The sequence below is a fragment of the Schistocerca cancellata genome, chromosome 2 (genome assembly GCF_023864275.1).
Source record: "Schistocerca cancellata isolate TAMUIC-IGC-003103 chromosome 2, iqSchCanc2.1, whole genome shotgun sequence".
Taxonomy (NCBI): domain Eukaryota; kingdom Metazoa; phylum Arthropoda; class Insecta; order Orthoptera; family Acrididae; genus Schistocerca; species Schistocerca cancellata.
This window is the reverse complement of record NC_064627.1, coordinates 1,053,264,354-1,053,286,879: the sequence shown is the minus strand read 5'-3', so window position 1 is coordinate 1,053,286,879 and position 22,526 is coordinate 1,053,264,354. Positions and strand designations below refer to the sequence as shown.

Below are 22,526 nucleotides of genomic sequence, written 5' to 3'. Positions count from 1 at the left end.
GCCAGTATGTACAATAGCACGCAAGAGTCCAAACGAGCAGTCGTGCGCGCTGCATGATTGCTTCTTTCCACACGGAATCCCGCGGTTCATTCTCATGGCTCACGCAGTTCGAGTGCGAAAGACACGCAGCACCACTATCGGAGAAAAAACAAAACGATGCATCGGCCGGGAATCGAACCCGGGCCGCCCGCGTGGCAGGCGAGCATTCTACCACTGAACCACCGATGCTCAGCTAGTTCACAGCTTCCTGGTGCTTTCCGCGGCAGACGTCTGAGGGGAAAGTGGGACTGCCGTCCAGCGCCGTCGCATCCTCTCGAGAGAATGCTACAGACGCTGAATCCTGCACTGCACTGCTTAAAAATGATCGTCTAAGTACTCTTGCGGCGCACGCACGCGACGACTCTTGCCAAAGGACGCGAAACGTGCCTAGAGACGCTGCCTGGATGAGCTCGCCTACCCCGTAACGCGCCTACAGCTACGACCACCTTCAGGCGCCGCCGACAGGCGGGAAGCAGACACAGCGCGGCTCGCGAGGCGCGCGACGGAACTGTGCGGTGGTGGTGTAATGGTCAGCATAGTTGCCTTCCAAGCAGTTGATCCGGGTTCGATTCCCGGCCACCGCTGCAGGCTTTTACTTTTGCGTATGAGTACTTTTGCCACGCGTCCTTAAATTAATGTTTCTTTGCCCATCTTACTCGCTGCACGCCACCCTCTAGCGTGTGCGTCGATTCCCCTTGAGTCTCGACTTGTCTCGACTTTGCTCAGCTGACGCGAGAGCTGACGCTCTCCAATCGGCCTATATCAAAAGGACAAGCACGCGAAACGACTGAGAGAGGTATGGCGAGGCGGGCACAACATTACTTATGCCTCGAGTAAATACCTGCTGCCTGTTATCATGTATTGTCTGATTTTACATGTTCTGTCAGACAAATTCAGTTTTATTACTAGTAGATTTCTTTTTTTTTTTCTTTGTTGAAAATTTTACAACACGCTCCTTCATTTCACTGTGGCCGCACGGCGCGACTTGGCATACCGAGAGGCAAAACGTGGCGCCAGTGCCCTTGACCGAATAGCGCTGCAGCTCCGAAACCGAAGAGGAAAGAGAAATACGAATTGAAACTGTCGACAGTGCCCTATGTTCGCAGGCGCTCACCCGCCCAAGCACTGACAACGCCCGACGTCGCGCAGTTGTGGTGATCGGACGAGAAACTGTGTGTTCAGCGTGCTGTGACCAGTGAAATGTTTTAGCGCGTCCCGACAAGTCGCGTTCGGGTCCCCTATCAGCTCCCACACAATGTGACGATTTCTTTGTCACCATACTTCCACGGGGAAATCGGCGTTGCCTTTTTGAAACAGTAAAATCGTAGTGGCCCGTGGGGGGATCGAACCCACGACCTTCGCGCTATTAGCACGACGCTCTAACCAACTGAGCTAACGGGCCTCGGTACAGACAGTCTCCCATTGCTTTGCGGGAATTGCTCTGCGTATTGCCATGTAACATTTCTATGGCAGCAATCCAACAGTGGACCAGCGTCTCTTCTCCCTCTATGCCGCTGCTCGTAGTAATTTCGTTGCGTGCCCGTTTCTCTCGACTGTTGTCAGCTGACGTTTACGAACCAGTAGCTATAATGCGAGGAGGACGTGAAACAGCATTTCGCACGGTCAAAACTTGTCGTGATTTGTTCCGAAAAAATTCCATTCCGGTACCGGGAATCGAACCCGGGCCTCCTGGGTGAAAGCCAGGTATCCTAGCCACTAGACCACACCGGACGTGCACATCGTTCTCCGGGTTTACACCCCCTCCACTCGCTTTCCGTGTCGCACTTTCCCTGTTTGCGAGCATCTTCTCGCGCATGGCAAAAGTCTCAGTCCATTTCTTTTGGCCTCGTTGTTACAGGGGTAGGAGGAAAAGCAAAGCTGTAAGTAGTAATATTTATTTACTTATTTCGCAAGTAAAGACCTGCTGCCTGTCATTATATAGCAGGTCATACATTGTGTGACTTTACATGTTATATCATACGAAATTCAGTTTTATTACTAGTACTTTTTTTCTTGAAAATTTTACAAAAGAACTGCAACTAGTAATAACAGGAAGTAAACATTTTCACGCTGAGTCGTTGAAGCCTTGTGGATAACAAACTACTAAGTGTTTCGCTCCTTCGCAACCCCAGAGCCGTCGACTTAGCTGTGAACGACAGTAAATTAAATGCCCCGGGTGAGGATCGAACTCACGACCTTAAGATTATGAGACTTACGCGCTGCCTACTGCGCTACCGAGGCTGGCGAACGCCACACCTTCTGGAATCTTGCTAAGTAGCGAATACCAGTGGTACAGAGTCTGCACTCCCTGGCTCATTTTTTCTGTTGCTACACGTGCATTCCCGGCGCGGCAGGCAACTTGCGATGTTAGGCCGACGCCAGTATGTACAATAGCACGCAAGAGTCCAAACGAGCAGTCGTGCGCGCTGCATGATTGCTTCTTTCCACACGGAATCCCGCGGTTCATTCTCATGGCTCACGCAGTTCGAGTGCGAAAGACACGCAGCACCACTATCGGAGAAAAAACAAAACGATGCATCGGCCGGGAATCGAACCCGGGCCGCCCGCGTGGCAGGCGAGCATTCTACCACTGAACCACCGATGCTCAGCTAGTTCACAGCTTCCTGGTGCTTTCCGCGGCAGACGTCTGAGGGGAAAGTGGGACTGCCGTCCAGCGCCGTCGCATCCTCTCGAGAGAATGCTACAGACGCTGAATCCTGCACTGCACTGCTTAAAAATGATCGTCTAAGTACTCTTGCGGCGCACGCACGCGACGACTCTTGCCAAAGGACGCGAAACGTGCCTAGAGACGCTGCCTGGATGAGCTCGCCTACCCCGTAACGCGCCTACAGCTACGACCACCTTCAGGCGCCGCCGACAGGCGGGAAGCAGACACAGCGCGGCTCGCGAGGCGCGCGACGGAACTGTGCGGTGGTGGTGTAATGGTCAGCATAGTTGCCTTCCAAGCAGTTGATCCGGGTTCGATTCCCGGCCACCGCAGCAGGCTTTTACTTTTGCGTATGAGTACTTTTGCCACGCGTCCTTAAATTAATGTTTCTTTGCCCATCTTACTCGCTGCACGCCACCCTCTAGCGTGTGCGTCGATTCCCCTTGTGCTCAGCTGACGCGAGAGCTGACGCTCTCCAATCGGCCTATATCAAAAGGACAAGCACGCGAAACGACTGAGAGAGGTATGGCGAGGCGGGCACAACATTACTTATGCCTCGAGTAAATACCTGCTGCCTGTTATCATGTATTGTCTGATTTTACATGTTCTGTCAGACAAATTCAGTTTTATTACTAGTAGATTTCTTTTTTTTTTCTTTGTTGAAAATTTTACAACACGCTCCTTCATTTCACTGTGGCCGCACGGCGCGACTTGGCATACCGAGAGGCAAAACGTGGCGCCAGTGCCCTTGACCGAATAGCGCTGCAGCTCCGAAACCGAAGAGGAAAGAGAAATACGAATTGAAACTGTCGACAGTGCCCTATGTTCGCAGGCGGTCACCCGCCCAAGCACTGACAACGCCCGACGTCGCGCAGTTGTGGTGATCGGACGAGAAACTGTGTGTTCAGCGTGCTGTGACCAGTGAAATGTTTTAGCGCGTCCCGACAAGTCGCGTTCGGGTCCCCTATCAGCTCCCACACAATGTGACGATTTCTTTGTCACCATACTTCCACGGGGAAATCGGCGTTGCCTTTTTGAAACAGTAAAATCGTAGTGGCCCGTGGGGGGATCGAACCCACGACCTTCGCGCTATTAGCACGACGCTCTAACCAACTGAGCTAACGGGCCTCGGTACAGACAGTCTCCCATTGCTTTGCGGGAATTGCTCTGCGTATTGCCATGTAACATTTCTATGGCAGCAATCCAACAGTGGACCAGCGTCTCTTCTCCCTCTATGCCGCTGCTCGTAGTAATTTCGTTGCGTGCCCGTTTCTCTCGACTGTTGTCAGCTGACGTTTACGAACCAGTAGCTATAATGCGAGGAGGACGTGAAACAGCATTTCGCACGGTCAAAACTTGTCGTGATTTGTTCCGAAAAAATTCCATTCCGGTACCGGGAATCGAACCCGGGCCTCCTGGGTGAAAGCCAGGTATCCTAGCCACTAGACCACACCGGACGTGCACATCGTTCTCCGGGTTTACACCCCCTCCACTCGCTTTCCGTGTCGCACTTTCCCTGTTTGCGAGCATCTTCTCGCGCATGGCAAAAGTCTCAGTCCATTTCTTTTGGCCTCGTTGTTACAGGGGTAGGAGGAAAAGCAAAGCTGTAAGTAGTAATATTTATTTACTTATTTCGCAAGTAAAGACCTGCTGCCTGTCATTATATAGCAGGTCATACATTGTGTGACTTTACATGTTATATCATACGAAATTCAGTTTTATTACTAGTACTTTTTTTCTTGAAAATTTTACAAAAGAACTGCAACTAGTAATAACAGGAAGTAAACATTTTCACGCTGAGTCGTTGAAGCCTTGTGGATAACAAACTACTAAGTGTTTCGCTCCTTCGCAACCCCAGAGCCGTCGACTTAGCTGTGAACGACAGTAAATTAAATGCCCCGGGTGAGGATCGAACTCACGACCTTAAGATTATGAGACTTACGCGCTGCCTACTGCGCTACCGAGGCTGGCGAACGCCACACCTTCTGGAATCTTGCTAAGTACCGAATACCAGTAGTACAGAGTCTGCACTCCCTGGCTCATTTTTTCTGTTGCTACACGTGCATTCCCGGCGCGGCAGGCAACTTGCGATGTTAGGCCGACGCCAGTATGTACAATAGCACGCAAGAGTCCAAACGAGCAGTCGTGCGCGCTGCATGATTGCTTCTTTCCACACGGAATCCCGCGGTTCATTCTCATGGCTCACGCAGTTCGAGTGCGAAAGACACGCAGCACCACTATCGGAGAAAAAACAAAACGATGCATCGGCCGGGAATCGAACCCGGGCCGCCCGCGTGGCAGGCGAGCATTCTACCACTGAACCACCGATGCTCAGCTAGTTCACAGCTTCCTGGTGCTTTCCGCGGCAGACGTCTGAGGGGAAAGTGGGACTGCCGTCCAGCGCCGTCGCATCCTCTCGAGAGAATGCTACAGACGCTGAATCCTGCACTGCACTGCTTAAAAATGATCGTCTAAGTACTCTTGCGGCGCACGCACGCGACGACTCTTGCCAAAGGACGCGAAACGTGCCTAGAGACGCTGCCTGGATGAGCTCGCCTACCCCGTAACGCGCCTACAGCTACGACCACCTTCAGGCGCCGCCGACAGGCGGGAAGCAGACACAGCGCGGCTCGCGAGGCGCGCGACGGAACTGTGCGGTGGTGGTGTAATGGTCAGCATAGTTGCCTTCCAAGCAGTTGATCCGGGTTCGATTCCCGGCCACCGCAGCAGGCTTTTACTTTTGCGTATGAGTACTTTTGCCACGCGTCCTTAAATTAATGTTTCTTTGCCCATCTTACTCGCTGCACGCCACCCTCTAGCGTGTGCGTCGATTCCCCTTGTGCTCAGCTGACGCGAGAGCTGACGCTCTCCAATCGGCCTATATCAAAAGGACAAGCACGCGAAACGACTGAGAGAGGTATGGCGAGGCGGGCACAACATTACTTATGCCTCGAGTAAATACCTGCTGCCTGTTATCATGTATTGTCTGATTTTACATGTTCTGTCAGACAAATTCAGTTTTATTACTAGTAGATTTCTTTTTTTTTTCTTTGTTGAAAATTTTACAACACGCTCCTTCATTTCACTGTGGCCGCACGGCGCGACTTGGCATACCGAGAGGCAAAACGTGGCGCCAGTGCCCTTGACCGAATAGCGCTGCAGCTCCGAAACCGAAGAGGAAAGAGAAATACGAATTGAAACTGTCGACAGTGCCCTATGTTCGCAGGCGGTCACCCGCCCAAGCACTGACAACGCCCGACGTCGCGCAGTTGTGGTGATCGGACGAGAAACTGTGTGTTCAGCGTGCTGTGACCAGTGAAATGTTTTAGCGCGTCCCGACAAGTCGCGTTCGGGTCCCCTATCAGCTCCCACACAATGTGACGATTTCTTTGTCACCATACTTCCACGGGGAAATCGGCGTTGCCTTTTTGAAACAGTAAAATCGTAGTGGCCCGTGGGGGGATCGAACCCACGACCTTCGCGCTATTAGCACGACGCTCTAACCAACTGAGCTAACGGGCCTCGGTACAGACAGTCTCCCATTGCTTTGCGGGAATTGCTCTGCGTATTGCCATGTAACATTTCTATGGCAGCAATCCAACAGTGGACCAGCGTCTCTTCTCCCTCTATGCCGCTGCTCGTAGTAATTTCGTTGCGTGCCCGTTTCTCTCGACTGTTGTCAGCTGACGTTTACGAACCAGTAGCTATAATGCGAGGAGGACGTGAAACAGCATTTCGCACGGTCAAAACTTGTCGTGATTTGTTCCGAAAAAATTCCATTCCGGTACCGGGAATCGAACCCGGGCCTCCTGGGTGAAAGCCAGGTATCCTAGCCACTAGACCACACCGGACGTGCACATCGTTCTCCGGGTTTACACCCCCTCCACTCGCTTTCCGTGTCGCACTTTCCCTGTTTGCGAGCATCTTCTCGCGCATGGCAAAAGTCTCAGTCCATTTCTTTTGGCCTCGTTGTTACAGGGGTAGGAGGAAAAGCAAAGCTGTAAGTAGTAATATTTATTTACTTATTTCGCAAGTAAAGACCTGCTGCCTGTCATTATATAGCAGGTCATACATTGTGTGACTTTACATGTTATATCATACGAAATTCAGTTTTATTACTAGTACTTTTTTTCTTGAAAATTTTACAAAAGAACTGCAACTAGTAATAACAGGAAGTAAACATTTTCACGCTGAGTCGTTGAAGCCTTGTGGATAACAAACTACTAAGTGTTTCGCTCCTTCGCAACCCCAGAGCCGTCGACTTAGCTGTGAACGACAGTAAATTAAATGCCCCGGGTGAGGATCGAACTCACGACCTTAAGATTATGAGACTTACGCGCTGCCTACTGCGCTACCGAGGCTGGCGAACGCCACACCTTCTGGAATCTTGCTAAGTACCGAATACCAGTGGTACAGAGTCTGCACTCCCTGGCTCATTTTTTCTGTTGCTACACGTGCATTCCCGGCGCGGCAGGCAACTTGCGATGTTAGGCCGACGCCAGTATGTACAATAGCACGCAAGAGTCCAAACGAGCAGTCGTGCGCGCTGCATGATTGCTTCTTTCCACACGGAATCCCGCGGTTCATTCTCATGGCTCACGCAGTTCGAGTGCGAAAGACACGCAGCACCACTATCGGAGAAAAAACAAAACGATGCATCGGCCGGGAATCGAACCCGGGCCGCCCGCGTGGCAGGCGAGCATTCTACCACTGAACCACCGATGCTCAGCTAGTTCACAGCTTCCTGGTGCTTTCCGCGGCAGACGTCTGAGGGGAAAGTGGGACTGCCGTCCAGCGCCGTCGCATCCTCTCGAGAGAATGCTACAGACGCTGAATCCTGCACTGCACTGCTTAAAAATGATCGTCTAAGTACTCTTGCGGCGCACGCACGCGACGACTCTTGCCAAAGGACGCGAAACGTGCCTAGAGACGCTGCCTGGATGAGCTCGCCTACCCCGTAACGCGCCTACAGCTACGACCACCTTCAGGCGCCGCCGACAGGCGGGAAGCAGACACAGCGCGGCTCGCGAGGCGCGCGACGGAACTGTGCGGTGGTGGTGTAATGGTCAGCATAGTTGCCTTCCAAGCAGTTGATCCGGGTTCGATTCCCGGCCACCGCTGCAGGCTTTTACTTTTGCGTATGAGTACTTTTGCCACGCGTCCTTAAATTAATGTTTCTTTGCCCATCTTACTCGCTGCACGCCACCCTCTAGCGTGTGCGTCGATTCCCCTTGAGTCTCGACTTGTCTCGACTTTGCTCAGCTGACGCGAGAGCTGACGCTCTCCAATCGGCCTATATCAAAAGGACAAGCACGCGAAACGACTGAGAGAGGTATGGCGAGGCGGGCACAACATTACTTATGCCTCGAGTAAATACCTGCTGCCTGTTATCATGTATTGTCTGATTTTACATGTTCTGTCAGACAAATTCAGTTTTATTACTAGTAGATTTCTTTTTTTTTTTCTTTGTTGAAAATTTTACAACACGCTCCTTCATTTCACTGTGGCCGCACGGCGCGACTTGGCATACCGAGAGGCAAAACGTGGCGCCAGTGCCCTTGACCGAATAGCGCTGCAGCTCCGAAACCGAAGAGGAAAGAGAAATACGAATTGAAACTGTCGACAGTGCCCTATGTTCGCAGGCGGTCACCCGCCCAAGCACTGACAACGCCCGACGTCGCGCAGTTGTGGTGATCGGACGAGAAACTGTGTGTTCAGCGTGCTGTGACCAGTGAAATTTTTTAGCGCGTCCCGACAAGTCGCGTTCGGGTCCCCTATCAGCTCCCACACAATGTGACGATTTCTTTGTCACCATACTTCCACGGGGAAATCGGCGTTGCCTTTTTGAAACAGTAAAATCGTAGTGGCCCGTGGGGGGATCGAACCCACGACCTTCGCGCTATTAGCACGACGCTCTAACCAACTGAGCTAACGGGCCTCGGTACAGACAGTCTCCCATTGCTTTGCGGGAATTGCTCTGCGTATTGCCATGTAACATTTCTATGGCAGCAATCCAACAGTGGACCAGCGTCTCTTCTCCCTCTATGCCGCTGCTCGTAGTAATTTCGTTGCGTGCCCGTTTCTCTCGACTGTTGTCAGCTGACGTTTACGAACCAGTAGCTATAATGCGAGGAGGACGTGAAACAGCATTTCGCACGGTCAAAACTTGTCGTGATTTGTTCCGAAAAAATTCCATTCCGGTACCGGGAATCGAACCCGGGCCTCCTGGGTGAAAGCCAGGTATCCTAGCCACTAGACCACACCGGACGTGCACATCGTTCTCCGGGTTTACACCCCCTCCACTCGCTTTCCGTGTCGCACTTTCCCTGTTTGCGAGCATCTTCTCGCGCATGGCAAAAGTCTCAGTCCATTTCTTTTGGCCTCGTTGTTACAGGGGTAGGAGGAAAAGCAAAGCTGTAAGTAGTAATATTTATTTACTTATTTCGCAAGTAAAGACCTGCTGCCTGTCATTATATAGCAGGTCATACATTGTGTGACTTTACATGTTATATCATACGAAATTCAGTTTTATTACTAGTACTTTTTTTCTTGAAAATTTTACAAAAGAACTGCAACTAGTAATAACAGGAAGTAAACATTTTCACGCTGAGTCGTTGAAGCCTTGTGGATAACAAACTACTAAGTGTTTCGCTCCTTCGCAACCCCAGAGCCGTCGACTTAGCTGTGAACGACAGTAAATTAAATGCCCCGGGTGAGGATCGAACTCACGACCTTAAGATTATGAGACTTACGCGCTGCCTACTGCGCTACCGAGGCTGGCGAACGCCACACCTTCTGGAATCTTGCTAAGTACCGAATACCAGTGGTACAGAGTCTGCACTCCCTGGCTCATTTTTTCTGTTGCTACACGTGCATTCCCGGCGCGGCAGGCAACTTGCGATGTTAGGCCGACGCCAGTATGTACAATAGCACGCAAGAGTCCAAACGAGCAGTCGTGCGCGCTGCATGATTGCTTCTTTCCACACGGAATCCCGCGGTTCATTCTCATGGCTCACGCAGTTCGAGTGCGAAAGACACGCAGCACCACTATCGGAGAAAAAACAAAACGATGCATCGGCCGGGAATCGAACCCGGGCCGCCCGCGTGGCAGGCGAGCATTCTACCACTGAACCACCGATGCTCAGCTAGTTCACAGCTTCCTGGTGCTTTCCGCGGCAGACGTCTGAGGGGAAAGTGGGACTGCCGTCCAGCGCCGTCGCATCCTCTCGAGAGAATGCTACAGACGCTGAATCCTGCACTGCACTGCTTAAAAATGATCGTCTAAGTACTCTTGCGGCGCACGCACGCGACGACTCTTGCCAAAGGACGCGAAACGTGCCTAGAGACGCTGCCTGGATGAGCTCGCCTACCCCGTAACGCGCCTACAGCTACGACCACCTTCAGGCGCCGCCGACAGGCGGGAAGCAGACACAGCGCGGCTCGCGAGGCGCGCGACGGAACTGTGCGGTGGTGGTGTAATGGTCAGCATAGTTGCCTTCCAAGCAGTTGATCCGGGTTCGATTCCCGGCCACCGCAGCAGGCTTTTACTTTTGCGTATGAGTACTTTTGCCACGCGTCCTTAAATTAATGTTTCTTTGCCCATCTTACTCGCTGCACGCCACCCTCTAGCGTGTGCGTCGATTCCCCTTGTGCTCAGCTGACGCGAGAGCTGACGCTCTCCAATCGGCCTATATCAAAAGGACAAGCACGCGAAACGACTGAGAGAGGTATGGCGAGGCGGGCACAACATTACTTATGCCTCGAGTAAATACCTGCTGCCTGTTATCATGTATTGTCTGATTTTACATGTTCTGTCAGACAAATTCAGTTTTATTACTAGTAGATTTCTTTTTTTTTTTCTTTGTTGAAAATTTTACAACACGCTCCTTCATTTCACTGTGGCCGCACGGCGCGACTTGGCATACCGAGAGGCAAAACGTGGCGCCAGTGCCCTTGACCGAATAGCGCTGCAGCTCCGAAACCGAAGAGGAAAGAGAAATACGAATTGAAACTGTCGACAGTGCCCTATGTTCGCAGGCGGTCACCCGCCCAAGCACTGACAACGCCCGACGTCGCGCAGTTGTGGTGATCGGACGAGAAACTGTGTGTTCAGCGTGCTGTGACCAGTGAAATTTTTTAGCGCGTCCCGACAAGTCGCGTTCGGGTCCCCTATCAGCTCCCACACAATGTGACGATTTCTTTGTCACCATACTTCCACGGGGAAATCGGCGTTGCCTTTTTGAAACAGTAAAATCGTAGTGGCCCGTGGGGGGATCGAACCCACGACCTTCGCGCTATTAGCACGACGCTCTAACCAACTGAGCTAACGGGCCTCGGTACAGACAGTCTCCCATTGCTTTGCGGGAATTGCTCTGCGTATTGCCATGTAACATTTCTATGGCAGCAATCCAACAGTGGACCAGCGTCTCTTCTCCCTCTATGCCGCTGCTCGTAGTAATTTCGTTGCGTGCCCGTTTCTCTCGACTGTTGTCAGCTGACGTTTACGAACCAGTAGCTATAATGCGAGGAGGACGTGAAACAGCATTTCGCACGGTCAAAACTTGTCGTGATTTGTTCCGAAAAAATTCCATTCCGGTACCGGGAATCGAACCCGGGCCTCCTGGGTGAAAGCCAGGTATCCTAGCCACTAGACCACACCGGACGTGCACATCGTTCTCCGGGTTTACACCCCCTCCACTCGCTTTCCGTGTCGCACTTTCCCTGTTTGCGAGCATCTTCTCGCGCATGGCAAAAGTCTCAGTCCATTTCTTTTGGCCTCGTTGTTACAGGGGTAGGAGGAAAAGCAAAGCTGTAAGTAGTAATATTTATTTACTTATTTCGCAAGTAAAGACCTGCTGCCTGTCATTATATAGCAGGTCATACATTGTGTGACTTTACATGTTATATCATACGAAATTCAGTTTTATTACTAGTACTTTTTTTCTTGAAAATTTTACAAAAGAACTGCAACTAGTAATAACAGGAAGTAAACATTTTCACGCTGAGTCGTTGAAGCCTTGTGGATAACAAACTACTAAGTGTTTCGCTCCTTCGCAACCCCAGAGCCGTCGACTTAGCTGTGAACGACAGTAAATTAAATGCCCCGGGTGAGGATCGAACTCACGACCTTAAGATTATGAGACTTACGCGCTGCCTACTGCGCTACCGAGGCTGGCGAACGCCACACCTTCTGGAATCTTGCTAAGTACCGAATACCAGTGGTACAGAGTCTGCACTCCCTGGCTCATTTTTTCTGTTGCTACACGTGCATTCCCGGCGCGGCAGGCAACTTGCGATGTTAGGCCGACGCCAGTATGTACAATAGCACGCAAGAGTCCAAACGAGCAGTCGTGCGCGCTGCATGATTGCTTCTTTCCACACGGAATCCCGCGGTTCATTCTCATGGCTCACGCAGTTCGAGTGCGAAAGACACGCAGCACCACTATCGGAGAAAAAACAAAACGATGCATCGGCCGGGAATCGAACCCGGGCCGCCCGCGTGGCAGGCGAGCATTCTACCACTGAACCACCGATGCTCAGCTAGTTCACAGCTTCCTGGTGCTTTCCGCGGCAGACGTCTGAGGGGAAAGTGGGACTGCCGTCCAGCGCCGTCGCATCCTCTCGAGAGAATGCTACAGACGCTGAATCCTGCACTGCACTGCTTAAAAATGATCGTCTAAGTACTCTTGCGGCGCACGCACGCGACGACTCTTGCCAAAGGACGCGAAACGTGCCTAGAGACGCTGCCTGGATGAGCTCGCCTACCCCGTAACGCGCCTACAGCTACGACCACCTTCAGGCGCCGCCGACAGGCGGGAAGCAGACACAGCGCGGCTCGCGAGGCGCGCGACGGAACTGTGCGGTGGTGGTGTAATGGTCAGCATAGTTGCCTTCCAAGCAGTTGATCCGGGTTCGATTCCCGGCCACCGCAGCAGGCTTTTACTTTTGCGTATGAGTACTTTTGCCACGCGTCCTTAAATTAATGTTTCTTTGCCCATCTTACTCGCTGCACGCCACCCTCTAGCGTGTGCGTCGATTCCCCTTGTGCTCAGCTGACGCGAGAGCTGACGCTCTCCAATCGGCCTATATCAAAAGGACAAGCACGCGAAACGACTGAGAGAGGTATGGCGAGGCGGGCACAACATTACTTATGCCTCGAGTAAATACCTGCTGCCTGTTATCATGTATTGTCTGATTTTACATGTTCTGTCAGACAAATTCAGTTTTATTACTAGTAGATTTCTTTTTTTTTTCTTTGTTGAAAATTTTACAACACGCTCCTTCATTTCACTGTGGCCGCACGGCGCGACTTGGCATACCGAGAGGCAAAACGTGGCGCCAGTGCCCTTGACCGAATAGCGCTGCAGCTCCGAAACCGAAGAGGAAAGAGAAATACGAATTGAAACTGTCGACAGTGCCCTATGTTCGCAGGCGGTCACCCGCCCAAGCACTGACAACGCCCGACGTCGCGCAGTTGTGGTGATCGGACGAGAAACTGTGTGTTCAGCGTGCTGTGACCAGTGAAATGTTTTAGCGCGTCCCGACAAGTCGCGTTCGGGTCCCCTATCAGCTCCCACACAATGTGACGATTTCTTTGTCACCATACTTCCACGGGGAAATCGGCGTTGCCTTTTTGAAACAGTAAAATCGTAGTGGCCCGTGGGGGGATCGAACCCACGACCTTCGCGCTATTAGCACGACGCTCTAACCAACTGAGCTAACGGGCCTCGGTACAGACAGTCTCCCATTGCTTTGCGGGAATTGCTCTGCGTATTGCCATGTAACATTTCTATGGCAGCAATCCAACAGTGGACCAGCGTCTCTTCTCCCTCTATGCCGCTGCTCGTAGTAATTTCGTTGCGTGCCCGTTTCTCTCGACTGTTGTCAGCTGACGTTTACGAACCAGTAGCTATAATGCGAGGAGGACGTGAAACAGCATTTCGCACGGTCAAAACTTGTCGTGATTTGTTCCGAAAAAATTCCATTCCGGTACCGGGAATCGAACCCGGGCCTCCTGGGTGAAAGCCAGGTATCCTAGCCACTAGACCACACCGGACGTGCACATCGTTCTCCGGGTTTACACCCCCTCCACTCGCTTTCCGTGTCGCACTTTCCCTGTTTGCGAGCATCTTCTCGCGCATGGCAAAAGTCTCAGTCCATTTCTTTTGGCCTCGTTGTTACAGGGGTAGGAGGAAAAGCAAAGCTGTAAGTAGTAATATTTATTTACTTATTTCGCAAGTAAAGACCTGCTGCCTGTCATTATATAGCAGGTCATACATTGTGTGACTTTACATGTTATATCATACGAAATTCAGTTTTATTACTAGTACTTTTTTTCTTGAAAATTTTACAAAAGAACTGCAACTAGTAATAACAGGAAGTAAACATTTTCACGCTGAGTCGTTGAAGCCTTGTGGATAACAAACTACTAAGTGTTTCGCTCCTTCGCAACCCCAGAGCCGTCGACTTAGCTGTGAACGACAGTAAATTAAATGCCCCGGGTGAGGATCGAACTCACGACCTTAAGATTATGAGACTTACGCGCTGCCTACTGCGCTACCGAGGCTGGCGAACGCCACACCTTCTGGAATCTTGCTAAGTACCGAATACCAGTGGTACAGAGTCTGCACTCCCTGGCTCATTTTTTCTGTTGCTACACGTGCATTCCCGGCGCGGCAGGCAACTTGCGATGTTAGGCCGACGCCAGTATGTACAATAGCACGCAAGAGTCCAAACGAGCAGTCGTGCGCGCTGCATGATTGCTTCTTTCCACACGGAATCCCGCGGTTCATTCTCATGGCTCACGCAGTTCGAGTGCGAAAGACACGCAGCACCACTATCGGAGAAAAAACAAAACGATGCATCGGCCGGGAATCGAACCAGGGCCGCCCGCGTGGCAGGCGAGCATTCTACCACTGAACCACCGATGCTCAGCTAATTCACAGCTTCCTGGTGCTTTCCGCGGCAGACGTCTGAGGGGAAAGTGGGACTGCCGTCCAGCGCCGTCGCATCCTCTCGAGAGAATGCTACAGACGCTGAATCCTGCACTGCACTGCTTAAAAATGATCGTCTAAGTACTCTTGCGGCGCACGCACGCGACGACTCTTGCCAAATGACGCGAAACGTGCCTAGAGACGCTGCCTGGATGAGCTCGCCTACCCCGTAACGCGCCTACAGCTACGACCACCTTCAGGCGCCGCCGACAGGCGGGAAGCAGACACAGCGCGGCTCGCGAGGCGCGCGACGGAACTGTGCGGTGGTGGTGTAATGGTCAGCATAGTTGCCTTCCAAGCAGTTGATCCGGGTTCGATTCCCGGCCACCGCAGCAGGCTTTTACTTTTGCGTATGAGTACTTTTGCCACGCGTCCTTAAATTAATGTTTCTTTGCCCATCTTACTCGCTGCACGCCACCCTCTAGCGTGTGCGTCGATTCCCCTTGTGCTCAGCTGACGCGAGAGCTGACGCTCTCCAATCGGCCTATATCAAAAGGACAAGCACGCGAAACGACTGAGAGAGGTATGGCGAGGCGGGCACAACATTACTTATGCCTCGAGTAAATACCTGCTGCCTGTTATCATGTATTGTCTGATTTTACATGTTCTGTCAGACAAATTCAGTTTTATTACTAGTAGATTTCTTTTTTTTTTCTTTGTTGAAAATTTTACAACACGCTCCTTCATTTCACTGTGGCCGCACGGCGCGACTTGGCATACCGAGAGGCAAAACGTGGCGCCAGTGCCCTTGACCGAATAGCGCTGCAGCTCCGAAACCGAAGAGGAAAGAGAAATACGAATTGAAACTGTCGACAGTGCCCTATGTTCGCAGGCGGTCACCCGCCCAAGCACTGACAACGCCCGACGTCGCGCAGTTGTGGTGATCGGACGAGAAACTGTGTGTTCAGCGTGCTGTGACCAGTGAAATGTTTTAGCGCGTCCCGACAAGTCGCGTTCGGGTCCCCTATCAGCTCCCACACAATGTGACGATTTCTTTGTCACCATACTTCCACGGGGAAATCGGCGTTGCCTTTTTGAAACAGTAAAATCGTAGTGGCCCGTGGGGGGATCGAACCCACGACCTTCGCGCTATTAGCACGACGCTCTAACCAACTGAGCTAACGGGCCTCGGTACAGACAGTCTCCCATTGCTTTGCGGGAATTGCTCTGCGTATTGCCATGTAACATTTCTATGGCAGCAATCCAACAGTGGACCAGCGTCTCTTCTCCCTCTATGCCGCTGCTCGTAGTAATTTCGTTGCGTGCCCGTTTCTCTCGACTGTTGTCAGCTGACGTTTACGAACCAGTAGCTATAATGCGAGGAGGACGTGAAACAGCATTTCGCACGGTCAAAACTTGTCGTGATTTGTTCCGAAAAAATTCCATTCCGGTACCGGGAATCGAACCCGGGCCTCCTGGGTGAAAGCCAGGTATCCTAGCCACTAGACCACACCGGACGTGCACATCGTTCTCCGGGTTTACACCCCCTCCACTCGCTTTCCGTGTCGCACTTTCCCTGTTTGCGAGCATCTTCTCGCGCATGGCAAAAGTCTCAGTCCATTTCTTTTGGCCTCGTTGTTACAGGGGTAGGAGGAAAAGCAAAGCTGTAAGTAGTAATATTTATTTACTTATTTCGCAAGTAAAGACCTGCTGCCTGTCATTATATAGCAGGTCATACATTGTGTGACTTTACATGTTATATCATACGAAATTCAGTTTTATTACTAGTACTTTTTTTCTTGAAAATTTTACAAAAGAACTGCAACTAGTAATAACAGGAAGTAAACATTTTCACGCTGAGTCGTTGAAGCCTTGTGGATAACAAACTACTAAGTGTTTCGCTCCTTCGCAACCCCAGAGCCGTCGACTTAGCTGTGAACGACAGTAAATTAAATGCCCCGGGTGAGGATCGAACTCACGACCTTAAGATTATGAGACTTACGCGCTGCCTACTGCGCTACCGAGGCTGGCGAACGCCACACCTTCTGGAATCTTGCTAAGTACCGAATACCAGTGGTACAGAGTCTGCACTCCCTGGCTCATTTTTTCTGTTGCTACACGTGCATTCCCGGCGCGGCAGGCAACTTGCGATGTTAGGCCGACGCCAGTATGTACAATAGCACGCAAGAGTCCAAACGAGCAGTCGTGCGCGCTGCATGATTGCTTCTTTCCACACGGAATCCCGCGGTTCATTCTCATGGCTCACGCAGTTCGAGTGCGAAAGACACGCAGCACCACTATCGGAGAAAAAACAAAACGATGCATCGGCCGGGAATCGAACCCGGGCCGCCCGCGTGGCAGGCGAGCATTCTACCACTGAACCACCGATGCTCAGCTAGTTCACAGCTTCCTGGTGCTTTCCGCGGCAGACGTCTGAGGGGAAAGTGGGACTGCCGTCCAGCGCCGTCGCATCCTCTCGAGAGAATGCTACAGACGCTGAATCCTGCACTGCACTGCTTAAAAATGATCGTCTAAGTACTCTTGCGGCGCACGCACGCGACGACTCTTGCCAAAGGACGCGAAACGTGCCTAGAGACGCTGCCTGGATGAGCTCGCCTACCCCGTAACGCGCCTACAGCTACGACCACCTTCAGGCGCCGCCGACAGGCGGGAAGCAGACACAGCGCGGCTCGCGAGGCGCGCGACGGAACTGTGCGGTGGTGGTGTAATGGTCAGCATAGTTGCCTTCCAAGCAGTTGATCCGGGTTCGATTCCCGGCCACCGCAGCAGGCTTTTACTTTTGCGTATGAGTACTTTTGCCACGCGTCCTTAAATTAATGTTTCTTTGCCCATCTTACTCGCTGCACGCCACCCTCTAGCGTGTGCGTCGATTCCCCTTGTGCTCAGCTCAAAAGGACAAGCACGCGAAACGACTGAGAGAGGTATGGCGAGGCGGGCACAACATTACTTATGCCTCGAGTAAATACCTGCTGCCTGTTATCATGTATTGTCTGATTTTACATGTTCTGTCAGACAAATTCAGTTTTATTACTAGTAGATTTCTTTTTTTTTTCTTTGTTGAAAATTTTACAACACGCTCCTTCATTTGACTGTGGCCGCACGGCGCGACTTGGCATACCGAGAGGCAAAACGTGGCGCCAGTGCCCTTGACCGAATAGCGCTGCAGCTCCGAAACCGAAGAGGAAAGAGAAATACGAATTGAAACTGTCGACAGTGCCCTATGTTCGCAGGCGGTCACCCGCCCAAGCACTGACAACGCCCAACGTCGCGCAGTTGTGGTGATCGGACGAGAAACTGTGTGTTCAGCGTGCTGTGACCAGTGAAATGTTTTAGCGCGTCCCGACAAGTCGCGTTCGGGTCCCCTATCAGCTCCCACACAATGTGACGATTTCTTTGTCACCATACTTCCACGGGGAAATCGGCGTTGCCTTTTTGAAACAGTAAAATCGTAGTGGCCCGTGGGGGGATCGAACCCACGACCTTCGCGCTATTAGCACGACGCTCTAACCAACTGAGCTAACAGGCCTCGGTACAGACAGTCTCCCATTGCTTTGCGGGAATTGCTCTGCGTATTGCCATGTAACATTTCTATGGCAGCAATCCAACAGTGGACCAGCGTCTCTTCTCCCTCTATGCCGCTGCTCGTAGTAATTTCGTTGCGTGCCCGTTTCTCTCGACTGTTGTCAGCTGACGTTTACGAACCAGTAGCTATAATGCGAGGAGGACGTGAAACAGCATTTCGCACGGTCAAAACTTGTCGTGATTTGTTCCGAAAAAATTCCATTCCGGTACCGGGAATCGAACCCGGGCCTCCTGGGTGAAAGCCAGGTATCCTAGCCACTAGACCACACCGGACGTGCACATCGTTCTCCGGGTTTACACCCCCTCCACTCGCTTTCCGTGTCGCACTTTCCCTGTTTGCGAGCATCTTCTCGCGCATGGCAAAAGTCTCAGTCCATTTCTTTTGGCCTCGTTGTTACAGGGGTAGAAGGAAAAGCAAAGCTGTAAGTAGTAATATTTATTTACTTATTTCGCAAGTAAAGACCTGCTGCCTGTCATTATATAGCAGGTCATACATTGTGTGACTTTACATGTTATATCATACGAAATTCAGTTTTATTACTAGTACTTTTTTTCTTGAAAATTTTACAAAATAACTGCAACTAGTAATAACAGGAAGTAAACATTTTCACGCTGAGTCGTTGAAGCCTTGTGGATAACAAACTACTAAGTGTTTCGCTCCTTCGCAACCCCAGAGCCGTCGACTTAGCTGTGAACGACAGTAAATTAAATGCCCCGGGTGAGGATCGAACTCACGACCTTAAGATTATGAGACTTACGCGCTGCCTACTGCGCTACCGAGGCTGGCGAACGCCACACCTTCTGGAATCTTGCTAAGTACCGAATACCAGTGGTACAGAGTCTGCACTCCCTGGCTCATTTTTTCTGTTGCTACACGTGCATTCCCGGCGCGGCAGGCAACTTGCGATGTTAGGCCGACGCCAGTATGTACAATAGCACGCAAGAGTCCAAACGAGCAGTCGTGCGCGCTGCATGATTGCTTCTTTCCACACGGAATCCCGCGGTTCATTCTCATGGCTCACGCAGTTCGAGTGCGAAAGACACGCAGCACCACTATCGGAGAAAAAACAAAATGATGCATCGGCCGGGAATCGAACCCGGGCCGCCCGCGTGGCAGGCGAGCATTCTACCACTGAACCACCGATGCTCAGCTAGTTCACAGCTTCCTGGTGCTTTCCGCGGCAGACGTCTGAGGGGAAAGTGGGACTGCCGTCCAGCGCCGTCGCATCCTCTCGAGAGAATGCTACAGACGCTGAATCCTGCACTGCACTGCTTAAAAATGATCGTCTAAGTACTCTTGCGGCGCACGCACGCGACGACTCTTGCCAAAGGACGCGAAACGTGCCTAGAGACGCTGCCTGGATGAGCTCGCCTACCCCGTAACGCGCCTACAGCTACGACCACCTTCAGGCGCCGCCGACAGGCGGGAAGCAGACACAGCGCGGCTCGCGAGGCGCGCGACGGAACTGTGCGGTGGTGGTGTAATGGTCAGCATAGTTGCCTTCCAAGCAGTTGATCCGGGTTCGATTCCCGGCCACCGCAGCAGGCTTTTACTTTTGCGTATGAGTACTTTTGCCACGCGTCCTTAAATTAATGTTTCTTTGCCCATCTTACTCGCTGCACGCCACCCTCTAGCGTGTGCGTCGATTCCCCTTGTGCTCAGCTGACGCGAGAGCTGACGCTCTCCAATCGGCCTATATCAAAAGGACAAGCACGCGAAACGACTGAGAGAGGTATGGCGAGGCGGGCACAACATTACTTATGCCTCGAGTAAATACCTGCTGCCTGTTATCATGTATTGTCTGATTTTACATGTTCTGTCAGACAAATTCAGTTTTATTACTAGTAGATTTCTTTTTTTTTTCTTTGTTGAAAATTTTACAACACGCTCCTTCATTTGACTGTGGCCGCACGGCGCGACTTGGCATACCGAGAGGCAAAACGTGGCGCCAGTGCCCTTGACCGAATAGCGCTGCAGCTCCGAAACCGAAGAGGAAAGAGAAATACGAATTGAAACTGTCGACAGTGCCCTATGTTCGCAGGCGGTCACCCGCCCAAGCACTGACAACGCCCGACGTCGCGCAGTTGTGGTGATCGGACGAGAAACTGTGTGTTCAGCGTGCTGTGACCAGTGAAATGTTTTAGCGCGTCCCGACAAGTCGCGTTCGGGTCCCCTATCAGCTCCCACACAATGTGACGATTTCTTTGTCACCATACTTCCACGGGGAAATCGGCGTTGCCTTTTTGAAACAGTAAAATCGTAGTGGCCCGTGGGGGGATCGAACCCACGACCTTCGCGCTATTAGCACGACGCTCTAACCAACTGAGCTAACGGGCCTCGGTACAGACAGTCTCCCATTGCTTTGCGGGAATTGCTCTGCGTATTGCCATGTAACATTTCTATGGCAGCAATCCAACAGTGGACCAGCGTCTCTTCTCCCTCTATGCCGCTGCTCGTAGTAATTTCGTTGCGTGCCCGTTTCTCTCGACTGTTGTCAGCTGACGTTTACGAACCAGTAGCTATAATGCGAGGAGGACGTGAAACAGCATTTCGCACGGTCAAAACTTGTCGTGATTTGTTCCGAAAAAATTCCATTCCGGTACCGGGAATCGAACCCGGGCCTCCTGGGTGAAAGCCAGGTATCCTAGCCACTAGACCACACCGGACGTGCACATCGTTCTCCGGGTTTACACCCCCTCCACTCGCTTTCCGTGTCGCACTTTCCCTGTTTGCGAGCATCTTCTCGCGCATGGCAAAAGTCTCAGTCCATTTCTTTTGGCCTCGTTGTTACAGGGGTAGGAGGAAAAGCAAAGCTGTAAGTAGTAATATTTATTTACTTATTTCGCAAGTAAAGACCTGCTGCCTGTTATTATATAGCAGGTCATACATTGTGTGACTTTACATGTTATATCATACGAAATTCAGTTTTATTACTAGTACTTTTTTTCTTGAAAATTTTACAAAAGAACTGCAACTAGTAATAACAGGAAGTAAACATTTTCACGCTGAGTCGTTGAAGCCTTGTGGATAACAAACTACTAAGTGTTTCGCTCCTTCGCAACCCCAGAGCCGTCGACTTAGCTGTGAACGACAGTAAATTAAATGCCCCGGGTGAGGATCGAACTCACGACCTTAAGATTATGAGACTTACGCGCTGCCTACTGCGCTACCGAGGCTGGCGAACGCCACACCTTCTGGAATCTTGCTAAGTACCGAATACCAGTGGTACAGAGTCTGCACTCCCTGGCTCATTTTTTCTGTTGCTACACGTGCATTCCCGGCGCGGCAGGCAACTTGCGATGTTAGGCCGACGCCAGTATGTACAATAGCACGCAAGAGTCCAAACGAGCAGTCGTGCGCGCTGCATGATTGCTTCTTTCCACACGGAATCCCGCGGTTCATTCTCATGGCTCACGCAGTTCGAGTGCGAAAGACACGCAGCACCACTATCGGAGAAAAAACAAAACGATGCATCGGCCGGGAATCGAACCCGGGCCGCCCGCGTGGCAGGCGAGCATTCTACCACTGAACCACCGATGCTCAGCTAGTTCACAGCTTCCTGGTGCTTTCCGCGGCAGACGTCTGAGGGGAAAGTGGGACTGCCGTCCAGCGCCGTCGCATCCTCTCGAGAGAATGCTACAGACGCTGAATCCTGCACTGCACTGCTTAAAAATGATCGTCTAAGTACTCTTGCGGCGCACGCACGCGACGACTCTTGCCAAAGGACGCGAAACGTGCCTAGAGACGCTGCCTGGATGAGCTCGCCTACCCCGTAACGCGCCTACAGCTACGACCACCTTCAGGCGCCGCCGACAGGCGGGAAGCAGACACAGCGCGGCTCGCGAGGCGCGCGACGGAACTGTGCGGTGGTGGTGTAATGGTCAGCATAGTTGCCTTCCAAGCAGTTGATCCGGGTTCGATTCCCGGCCACCGCAGCAGGCTTTTACTTTTGCGTATGAGTACTTTTGCCACGCGTCCTTAAATTAATGTTTCTTTGCCCATCTTACTCGCTGCACGCCACCCTCTAGCGTGTGCGTCGATTCCCCTTGTGCTCAGCTGACGCGAGAGCTGACGCTCTCCAATCGGCCTATATCAAAAGGACAAGCACGCGAAACGACTGAGAGAGGTATGGCGAGGCGGGCACAACATTACTTATGCCTCGAGTAAATACCTGCTGCCTGTTATCATGTATTGTCTGATTTTACATGTTCTGTCAGACAAATTCAGTTTTATTACTAGTAGATTTCTTTTTTTTTTCTTTGTTGAAAATTTTACAACACGC

The 22,526-nt window shown here is 51.6% G+C and overlaps 47 non-coding genes across 47 annotated transcripts; 10 read left to right on the top strand and 37 right to left on the bottom strand.

Moving 5' to 3' along the window:
• Positions 1-157: 157 nt before the first annotated feature.
• Positions 158-228, bottom strand: Trnag-gcc (transfer RNA glycine (anticodon GCC)). The gene has a single exon. It is a non-coding gene; the product is annotated as a tRNA-Gly (tRNA).
• Positions 229-551: 323 nt separating this feature from the next.
• Positions 552-623, top strand: Trnag-ucc (transfer RNA glycine (anticodon UCC)). The gene has a single exon. It is a non-coding gene; the product is annotated as a tRNA-Gly (tRNA).
• Positions 624-1,367: 744 nt separating this feature from the next.
• Positions 1,368-1,441, bottom strand: Trnai-aau (transfer RNA isoleucine (anticodon AAU)). Its single transcript has one exon. It is a non-coding gene; the product is annotated as a tRNA-Ile (tRNA).
• Positions 1,442-1,698: 257 nt separating this feature from the next.
• Trnae-uuc (transfer RNA glutamic acid (anticodon UUC)) lies at positions 1,699-1,770 on the bottom strand. The gene has a single exon. It is a non-coding gene; the product is annotated as a tRNA-Glu (tRNA).
• Positions 1,771-2,207: 437 nt separating this feature from the next.
• On the bottom strand, positions 2,208-2,280 carry Trnam-cau (transfer RNA methionine (anticodon CAU)). Its single transcript has one exon. It is a non-coding gene; the product is annotated as a tRNA-Met (tRNA).
• Positions 2,281-2,573: 293 nt separating this feature from the next.
• Trnag-gcc (transfer RNA glycine (anticodon GCC)) lies at positions 2,574-2,644 on the bottom strand. The gene has a single exon. It is a non-coding gene; the product is annotated as a tRNA-Gly (tRNA).
• Positions 2,645-2,967: 323 nt separating this feature from the next.
• Positions 2,968-3,039, top strand: Trnag-ucc (transfer RNA glycine (anticodon UCC)). The gene has a single exon. It is a non-coding gene; the product is annotated as a tRNA-Gly (tRNA).
• Positions 3,040-3,761: 722 nt separating this feature from the next.
• Positions 3,762-3,835, bottom strand: Trnai-aau (transfer RNA isoleucine (anticodon AAU)). The gene has a single exon. It is a non-coding gene; the product is annotated as a tRNA-Ile (tRNA).
• Positions 3,836-4,092: 257 nt separating this feature from the next.
• Trnae-uuc (transfer RNA glutamic acid (anticodon UUC)) lies at positions 4,093-4,164 on the bottom strand. The gene has a single exon. It is a non-coding gene; the product is annotated as a tRNA-Glu (tRNA).
• Positions 4,165-4,601: 437 nt separating this feature from the next.
• Trnam-cau (transfer RNA methionine (anticodon CAU)) lies at positions 4,602-4,674 on the bottom strand. Its single transcript has one exon. It is a non-coding gene; the product is annotated as a tRNA-Met (tRNA).
• A 293-nt stretch (positions 4,675-4,967) lies between these two features.
• On the bottom strand, positions 4,968-5,038 carry Trnag-gcc (transfer RNA glycine (anticodon GCC)). The gene has a single exon. It is a non-coding gene; the product is annotated as a tRNA-Gly (tRNA).
• Positions 5,039-5,361: 323 nt separating this feature from the next.
• Trnag-ucc (transfer RNA glycine (anticodon UCC)) lies at positions 5,362-5,433 on the top strand. Its single transcript has one exon. It is a non-coding gene; the product is annotated as a tRNA-Gly (tRNA).
• Positions 5,434-6,155: 722 nt separating this feature from the next.
• Positions 6,156-6,229, bottom strand: Trnai-aau (transfer RNA isoleucine (anticodon AAU)). Its single transcript has one exon. It is a non-coding gene; the product is annotated as a tRNA-Ile (tRNA).
• A 257-nt stretch (positions 6,230-6,486) lies between these two features.
• On the bottom strand, positions 6,487-6,558 carry Trnae-uuc (transfer RNA glutamic acid (anticodon UUC)). Its single transcript has one exon. It is a non-coding gene; the product is annotated as a tRNA-Glu (tRNA).
• Positions 6,559-6,995: 437 nt separating this feature from the next.
• Trnam-cau (transfer RNA methionine (anticodon CAU)) lies at positions 6,996-7,068 on the bottom strand. Its single transcript has one exon. It is a non-coding gene; the product is annotated as a tRNA-Met (tRNA).
• Positions 7,069-7,361: 293 nt separating this feature from the next.
• Positions 7,362-7,432, bottom strand: Trnag-gcc (transfer RNA glycine (anticodon GCC)). Its single transcript has one exon. It is a non-coding gene; the product is annotated as a tRNA-Gly (tRNA).
• A 323-nt stretch (positions 7,433-7,755) lies between these two features.
• Positions 7,756-7,827, top strand: Trnag-ucc (transfer RNA glycine (anticodon UCC)). Its single transcript has one exon. It is a non-coding gene; the product is annotated as a tRNA-Gly (tRNA).
• Positions 7,828-8,571: 744 nt separating this feature from the next.
• Trnai-aau (transfer RNA isoleucine (anticodon AAU)) lies at positions 8,572-8,645 on the bottom strand. The gene has a single exon. It is a non-coding gene; the product is annotated as a tRNA-Ile (tRNA).
• Positions 8,646-8,902: 257 nt separating this feature from the next.
• On the bottom strand, positions 8,903-8,974 carry Trnae-uuc (transfer RNA glutamic acid (anticodon UUC)). Its single transcript has one exon. It is a non-coding gene; the product is annotated as a tRNA-Glu (tRNA).
• A 437-nt stretch (positions 8,975-9,411) lies between these two features.
• On the bottom strand, positions 9,412-9,484 carry Trnam-cau (transfer RNA methionine (anticodon CAU)). The gene has a single exon. It is a non-coding gene; the product is annotated as a tRNA-Met (tRNA).
• A 293-nt stretch (positions 9,485-9,777) lies between these two features.
• On the bottom strand, positions 9,778-9,848 carry Trnag-gcc (transfer RNA glycine (anticodon GCC)). The gene has a single exon. It is a non-coding gene; the product is annotated as a tRNA-Gly (tRNA).
• Positions 9,849-10,171: 323 nt separating this feature from the next.
• Trnag-ucc (transfer RNA glycine (anticodon UCC)) lies at positions 10,172-10,243 on the top strand. Its single transcript has one exon. It is a non-coding gene; the product is annotated as a tRNA-Gly (tRNA).
• A 723-nt stretch (positions 10,244-10,966) lies between these two features.
• On the bottom strand, positions 10,967-11,040 carry Trnai-aau (transfer RNA isoleucine (anticodon AAU)). The gene has a single exon. It is a non-coding gene; the product is annotated as a tRNA-Ile (tRNA).
• A 257-nt stretch (positions 11,041-11,297) lies between these two features.
• On the bottom strand, positions 11,298-11,369 carry Trnae-uuc (transfer RNA glutamic acid (anticodon UUC)). The gene has a single exon. It is a non-coding gene; the product is annotated as a tRNA-Glu (tRNA).
• Positions 11,370-11,806: 437 nt separating this feature from the next.
• On the bottom strand, positions 11,807-11,879 carry Trnam-cau (transfer RNA methionine (anticodon CAU)). Its single transcript has one exon. It is a non-coding gene; the product is annotated as a tRNA-Met (tRNA).
• A 293-nt stretch (positions 11,880-12,172) lies between these two features.
• On the bottom strand, positions 12,173-12,243 carry Trnag-gcc (transfer RNA glycine (anticodon GCC)). Its single transcript has one exon. It is a non-coding gene; the product is annotated as a tRNA-Gly (tRNA).
• A 323-nt stretch (positions 12,244-12,566) lies between these two features.
• Trnag-ucc (transfer RNA glycine (anticodon UCC)) lies at positions 12,567-12,638 on the top strand. Its single transcript has one exon. It is a non-coding gene; the product is annotated as a tRNA-Gly (tRNA).
• A 722-nt stretch (positions 12,639-13,360) lies between these two features.
• On the bottom strand, positions 13,361-13,434 carry Trnai-aau (transfer RNA isoleucine (anticodon AAU)). The gene has a single exon. It is a non-coding gene; the product is annotated as a tRNA-Ile (tRNA).
• A 257-nt stretch (positions 13,435-13,691) lies between these two features.
• Positions 13,692-13,763, bottom strand: Trnae-uuc (transfer RNA glutamic acid (anticodon UUC)). Its single transcript has one exon. It is a non-coding gene; the product is annotated as a tRNA-Glu (tRNA).
• A 437-nt stretch (positions 13,764-14,200) lies between these two features.
• On the bottom strand, positions 14,201-14,273 carry Trnam-cau (transfer RNA methionine (anticodon CAU)). The gene has a single exon. It is a non-coding gene; the product is annotated as a tRNA-Met (tRNA).
• Positions 14,274-14,566: 293 nt separating this feature from the next.
• On the bottom strand, positions 14,567-14,637 carry Trnag-gcc (transfer RNA glycine (anticodon GCC)). Its single transcript has one exon. It is a non-coding gene; the product is annotated as a tRNA-Gly (tRNA).
• Positions 14,638-14,960: 323 nt separating this feature from the next.
• On the top strand, positions 14,961-15,032 carry Trnag-ucc (transfer RNA glycine (anticodon UCC)). The gene has a single exon. It is a non-coding gene; the product is annotated as a tRNA-Gly (tRNA).
• Positions 15,033-15,754: 722 nt separating this feature from the next.
• Positions 15,755-15,828, bottom strand: Trnai-aau (transfer RNA isoleucine (anticodon AAU)). Its single transcript has one exon. It is a non-coding gene; the product is annotated as a tRNA-Ile (tRNA).
• A 257-nt stretch (positions 15,829-16,085) lies between these two features.
• Trnae-uuc (transfer RNA glutamic acid (anticodon UUC)) lies at positions 16,086-16,157 on the bottom strand. Its single transcript has one exon. It is a non-coding gene; the product is annotated as a tRNA-Glu (tRNA).
• Positions 16,158-16,594: 437 nt separating this feature from the next.
• Trnam-cau (transfer RNA methionine (anticodon CAU)) lies at positions 16,595-16,667 on the bottom strand. Its single transcript has one exon. It is a non-coding gene; the product is annotated as a tRNA-Met (tRNA).
• Positions 16,668-16,960: 293 nt separating this feature from the next.
• Trnag-gcc (transfer RNA glycine (anticodon GCC)) lies at positions 16,961-17,031 on the bottom strand. The gene has a single exon. It is a non-coding gene; the product is annotated as a tRNA-Gly (tRNA).
• A 323-nt stretch (positions 17,032-17,354) lies between these two features.
• On the top strand, positions 17,355-17,426 carry Trnag-ucc (transfer RNA glycine (anticodon UCC)). The gene has a single exon. It is a non-coding gene; the product is annotated as a tRNA-Gly (tRNA).
• Positions 17,427-18,113: 687 nt separating this feature from the next.
• Positions 18,114-18,187, bottom strand: Trnai-aau (transfer RNA isoleucine (anticodon AAU)). Its single transcript has one exon. It is a non-coding gene; the product is annotated as a tRNA-Ile (tRNA).
• Positions 18,188-18,444: 257 nt separating this feature from the next.
• On the bottom strand, positions 18,445-18,516 carry Trnae-uuc (transfer RNA glutamic acid (anticodon UUC)). The gene has a single exon. It is a non-coding gene; the product is annotated as a tRNA-Glu (tRNA).
• Positions 18,517-18,953: 437 nt separating this feature from the next.
• Trnam-cau (transfer RNA methionine (anticodon CAU)) lies at positions 18,954-19,026 on the bottom strand. The gene has a single exon. It is a non-coding gene; the product is annotated as a tRNA-Met (tRNA).
• Positions 19,027-19,319: 293 nt separating this feature from the next.
• Positions 19,320-19,390, bottom strand: Trnag-gcc (transfer RNA glycine (anticodon GCC)). Its single transcript has one exon. It is a non-coding gene; the product is annotated as a tRNA-Gly (tRNA).
• Positions 19,391-19,713: 323 nt separating this feature from the next.
• On the top strand, positions 19,714-19,785 carry Trnag-ucc (transfer RNA glycine (anticodon UCC)). Its single transcript has one exon. It is a non-coding gene; the product is annotated as a tRNA-Gly (tRNA).
• Positions 19,786-20,507: 722 nt separating this feature from the next.
• Trnai-aau (transfer RNA isoleucine (anticodon AAU)) lies at positions 20,508-20,581 on the bottom strand. The gene has a single exon. It is a non-coding gene; the product is annotated as a tRNA-Ile (tRNA).
• Positions 20,582-20,838: 257 nt separating this feature from the next.
• Trnae-uuc (transfer RNA glutamic acid (anticodon UUC)) lies at positions 20,839-20,910 on the bottom strand. The gene has a single exon. It is a non-coding gene; the product is annotated as a tRNA-Glu (tRNA).
• Positions 20,911-21,347: 437 nt separating this feature from the next.
• Trnam-cau (transfer RNA methionine (anticodon CAU)) lies at positions 21,348-21,420 on the bottom strand. Its single transcript has one exon. It is a non-coding gene; the product is annotated as a tRNA-Met (tRNA).
• Positions 21,421-21,713: 293 nt separating this feature from the next.
• Trnag-gcc (transfer RNA glycine (anticodon GCC)) lies at positions 21,714-21,784 on the bottom strand. Its single transcript has one exon. It is a non-coding gene; the product is annotated as a tRNA-Gly (tRNA).
• A 323-nt stretch (positions 21,785-22,107) lies between these two features.
• On the top strand, positions 22,108-22,179 carry Trnag-ucc (transfer RNA glycine (anticodon UCC)). Its single transcript has one exon. It is a non-coding gene; the product is annotated as a tRNA-Gly (tRNA).
• The last annotated feature ends 347 nt before the right edge of the window (positions 22,180-22,526 follow it).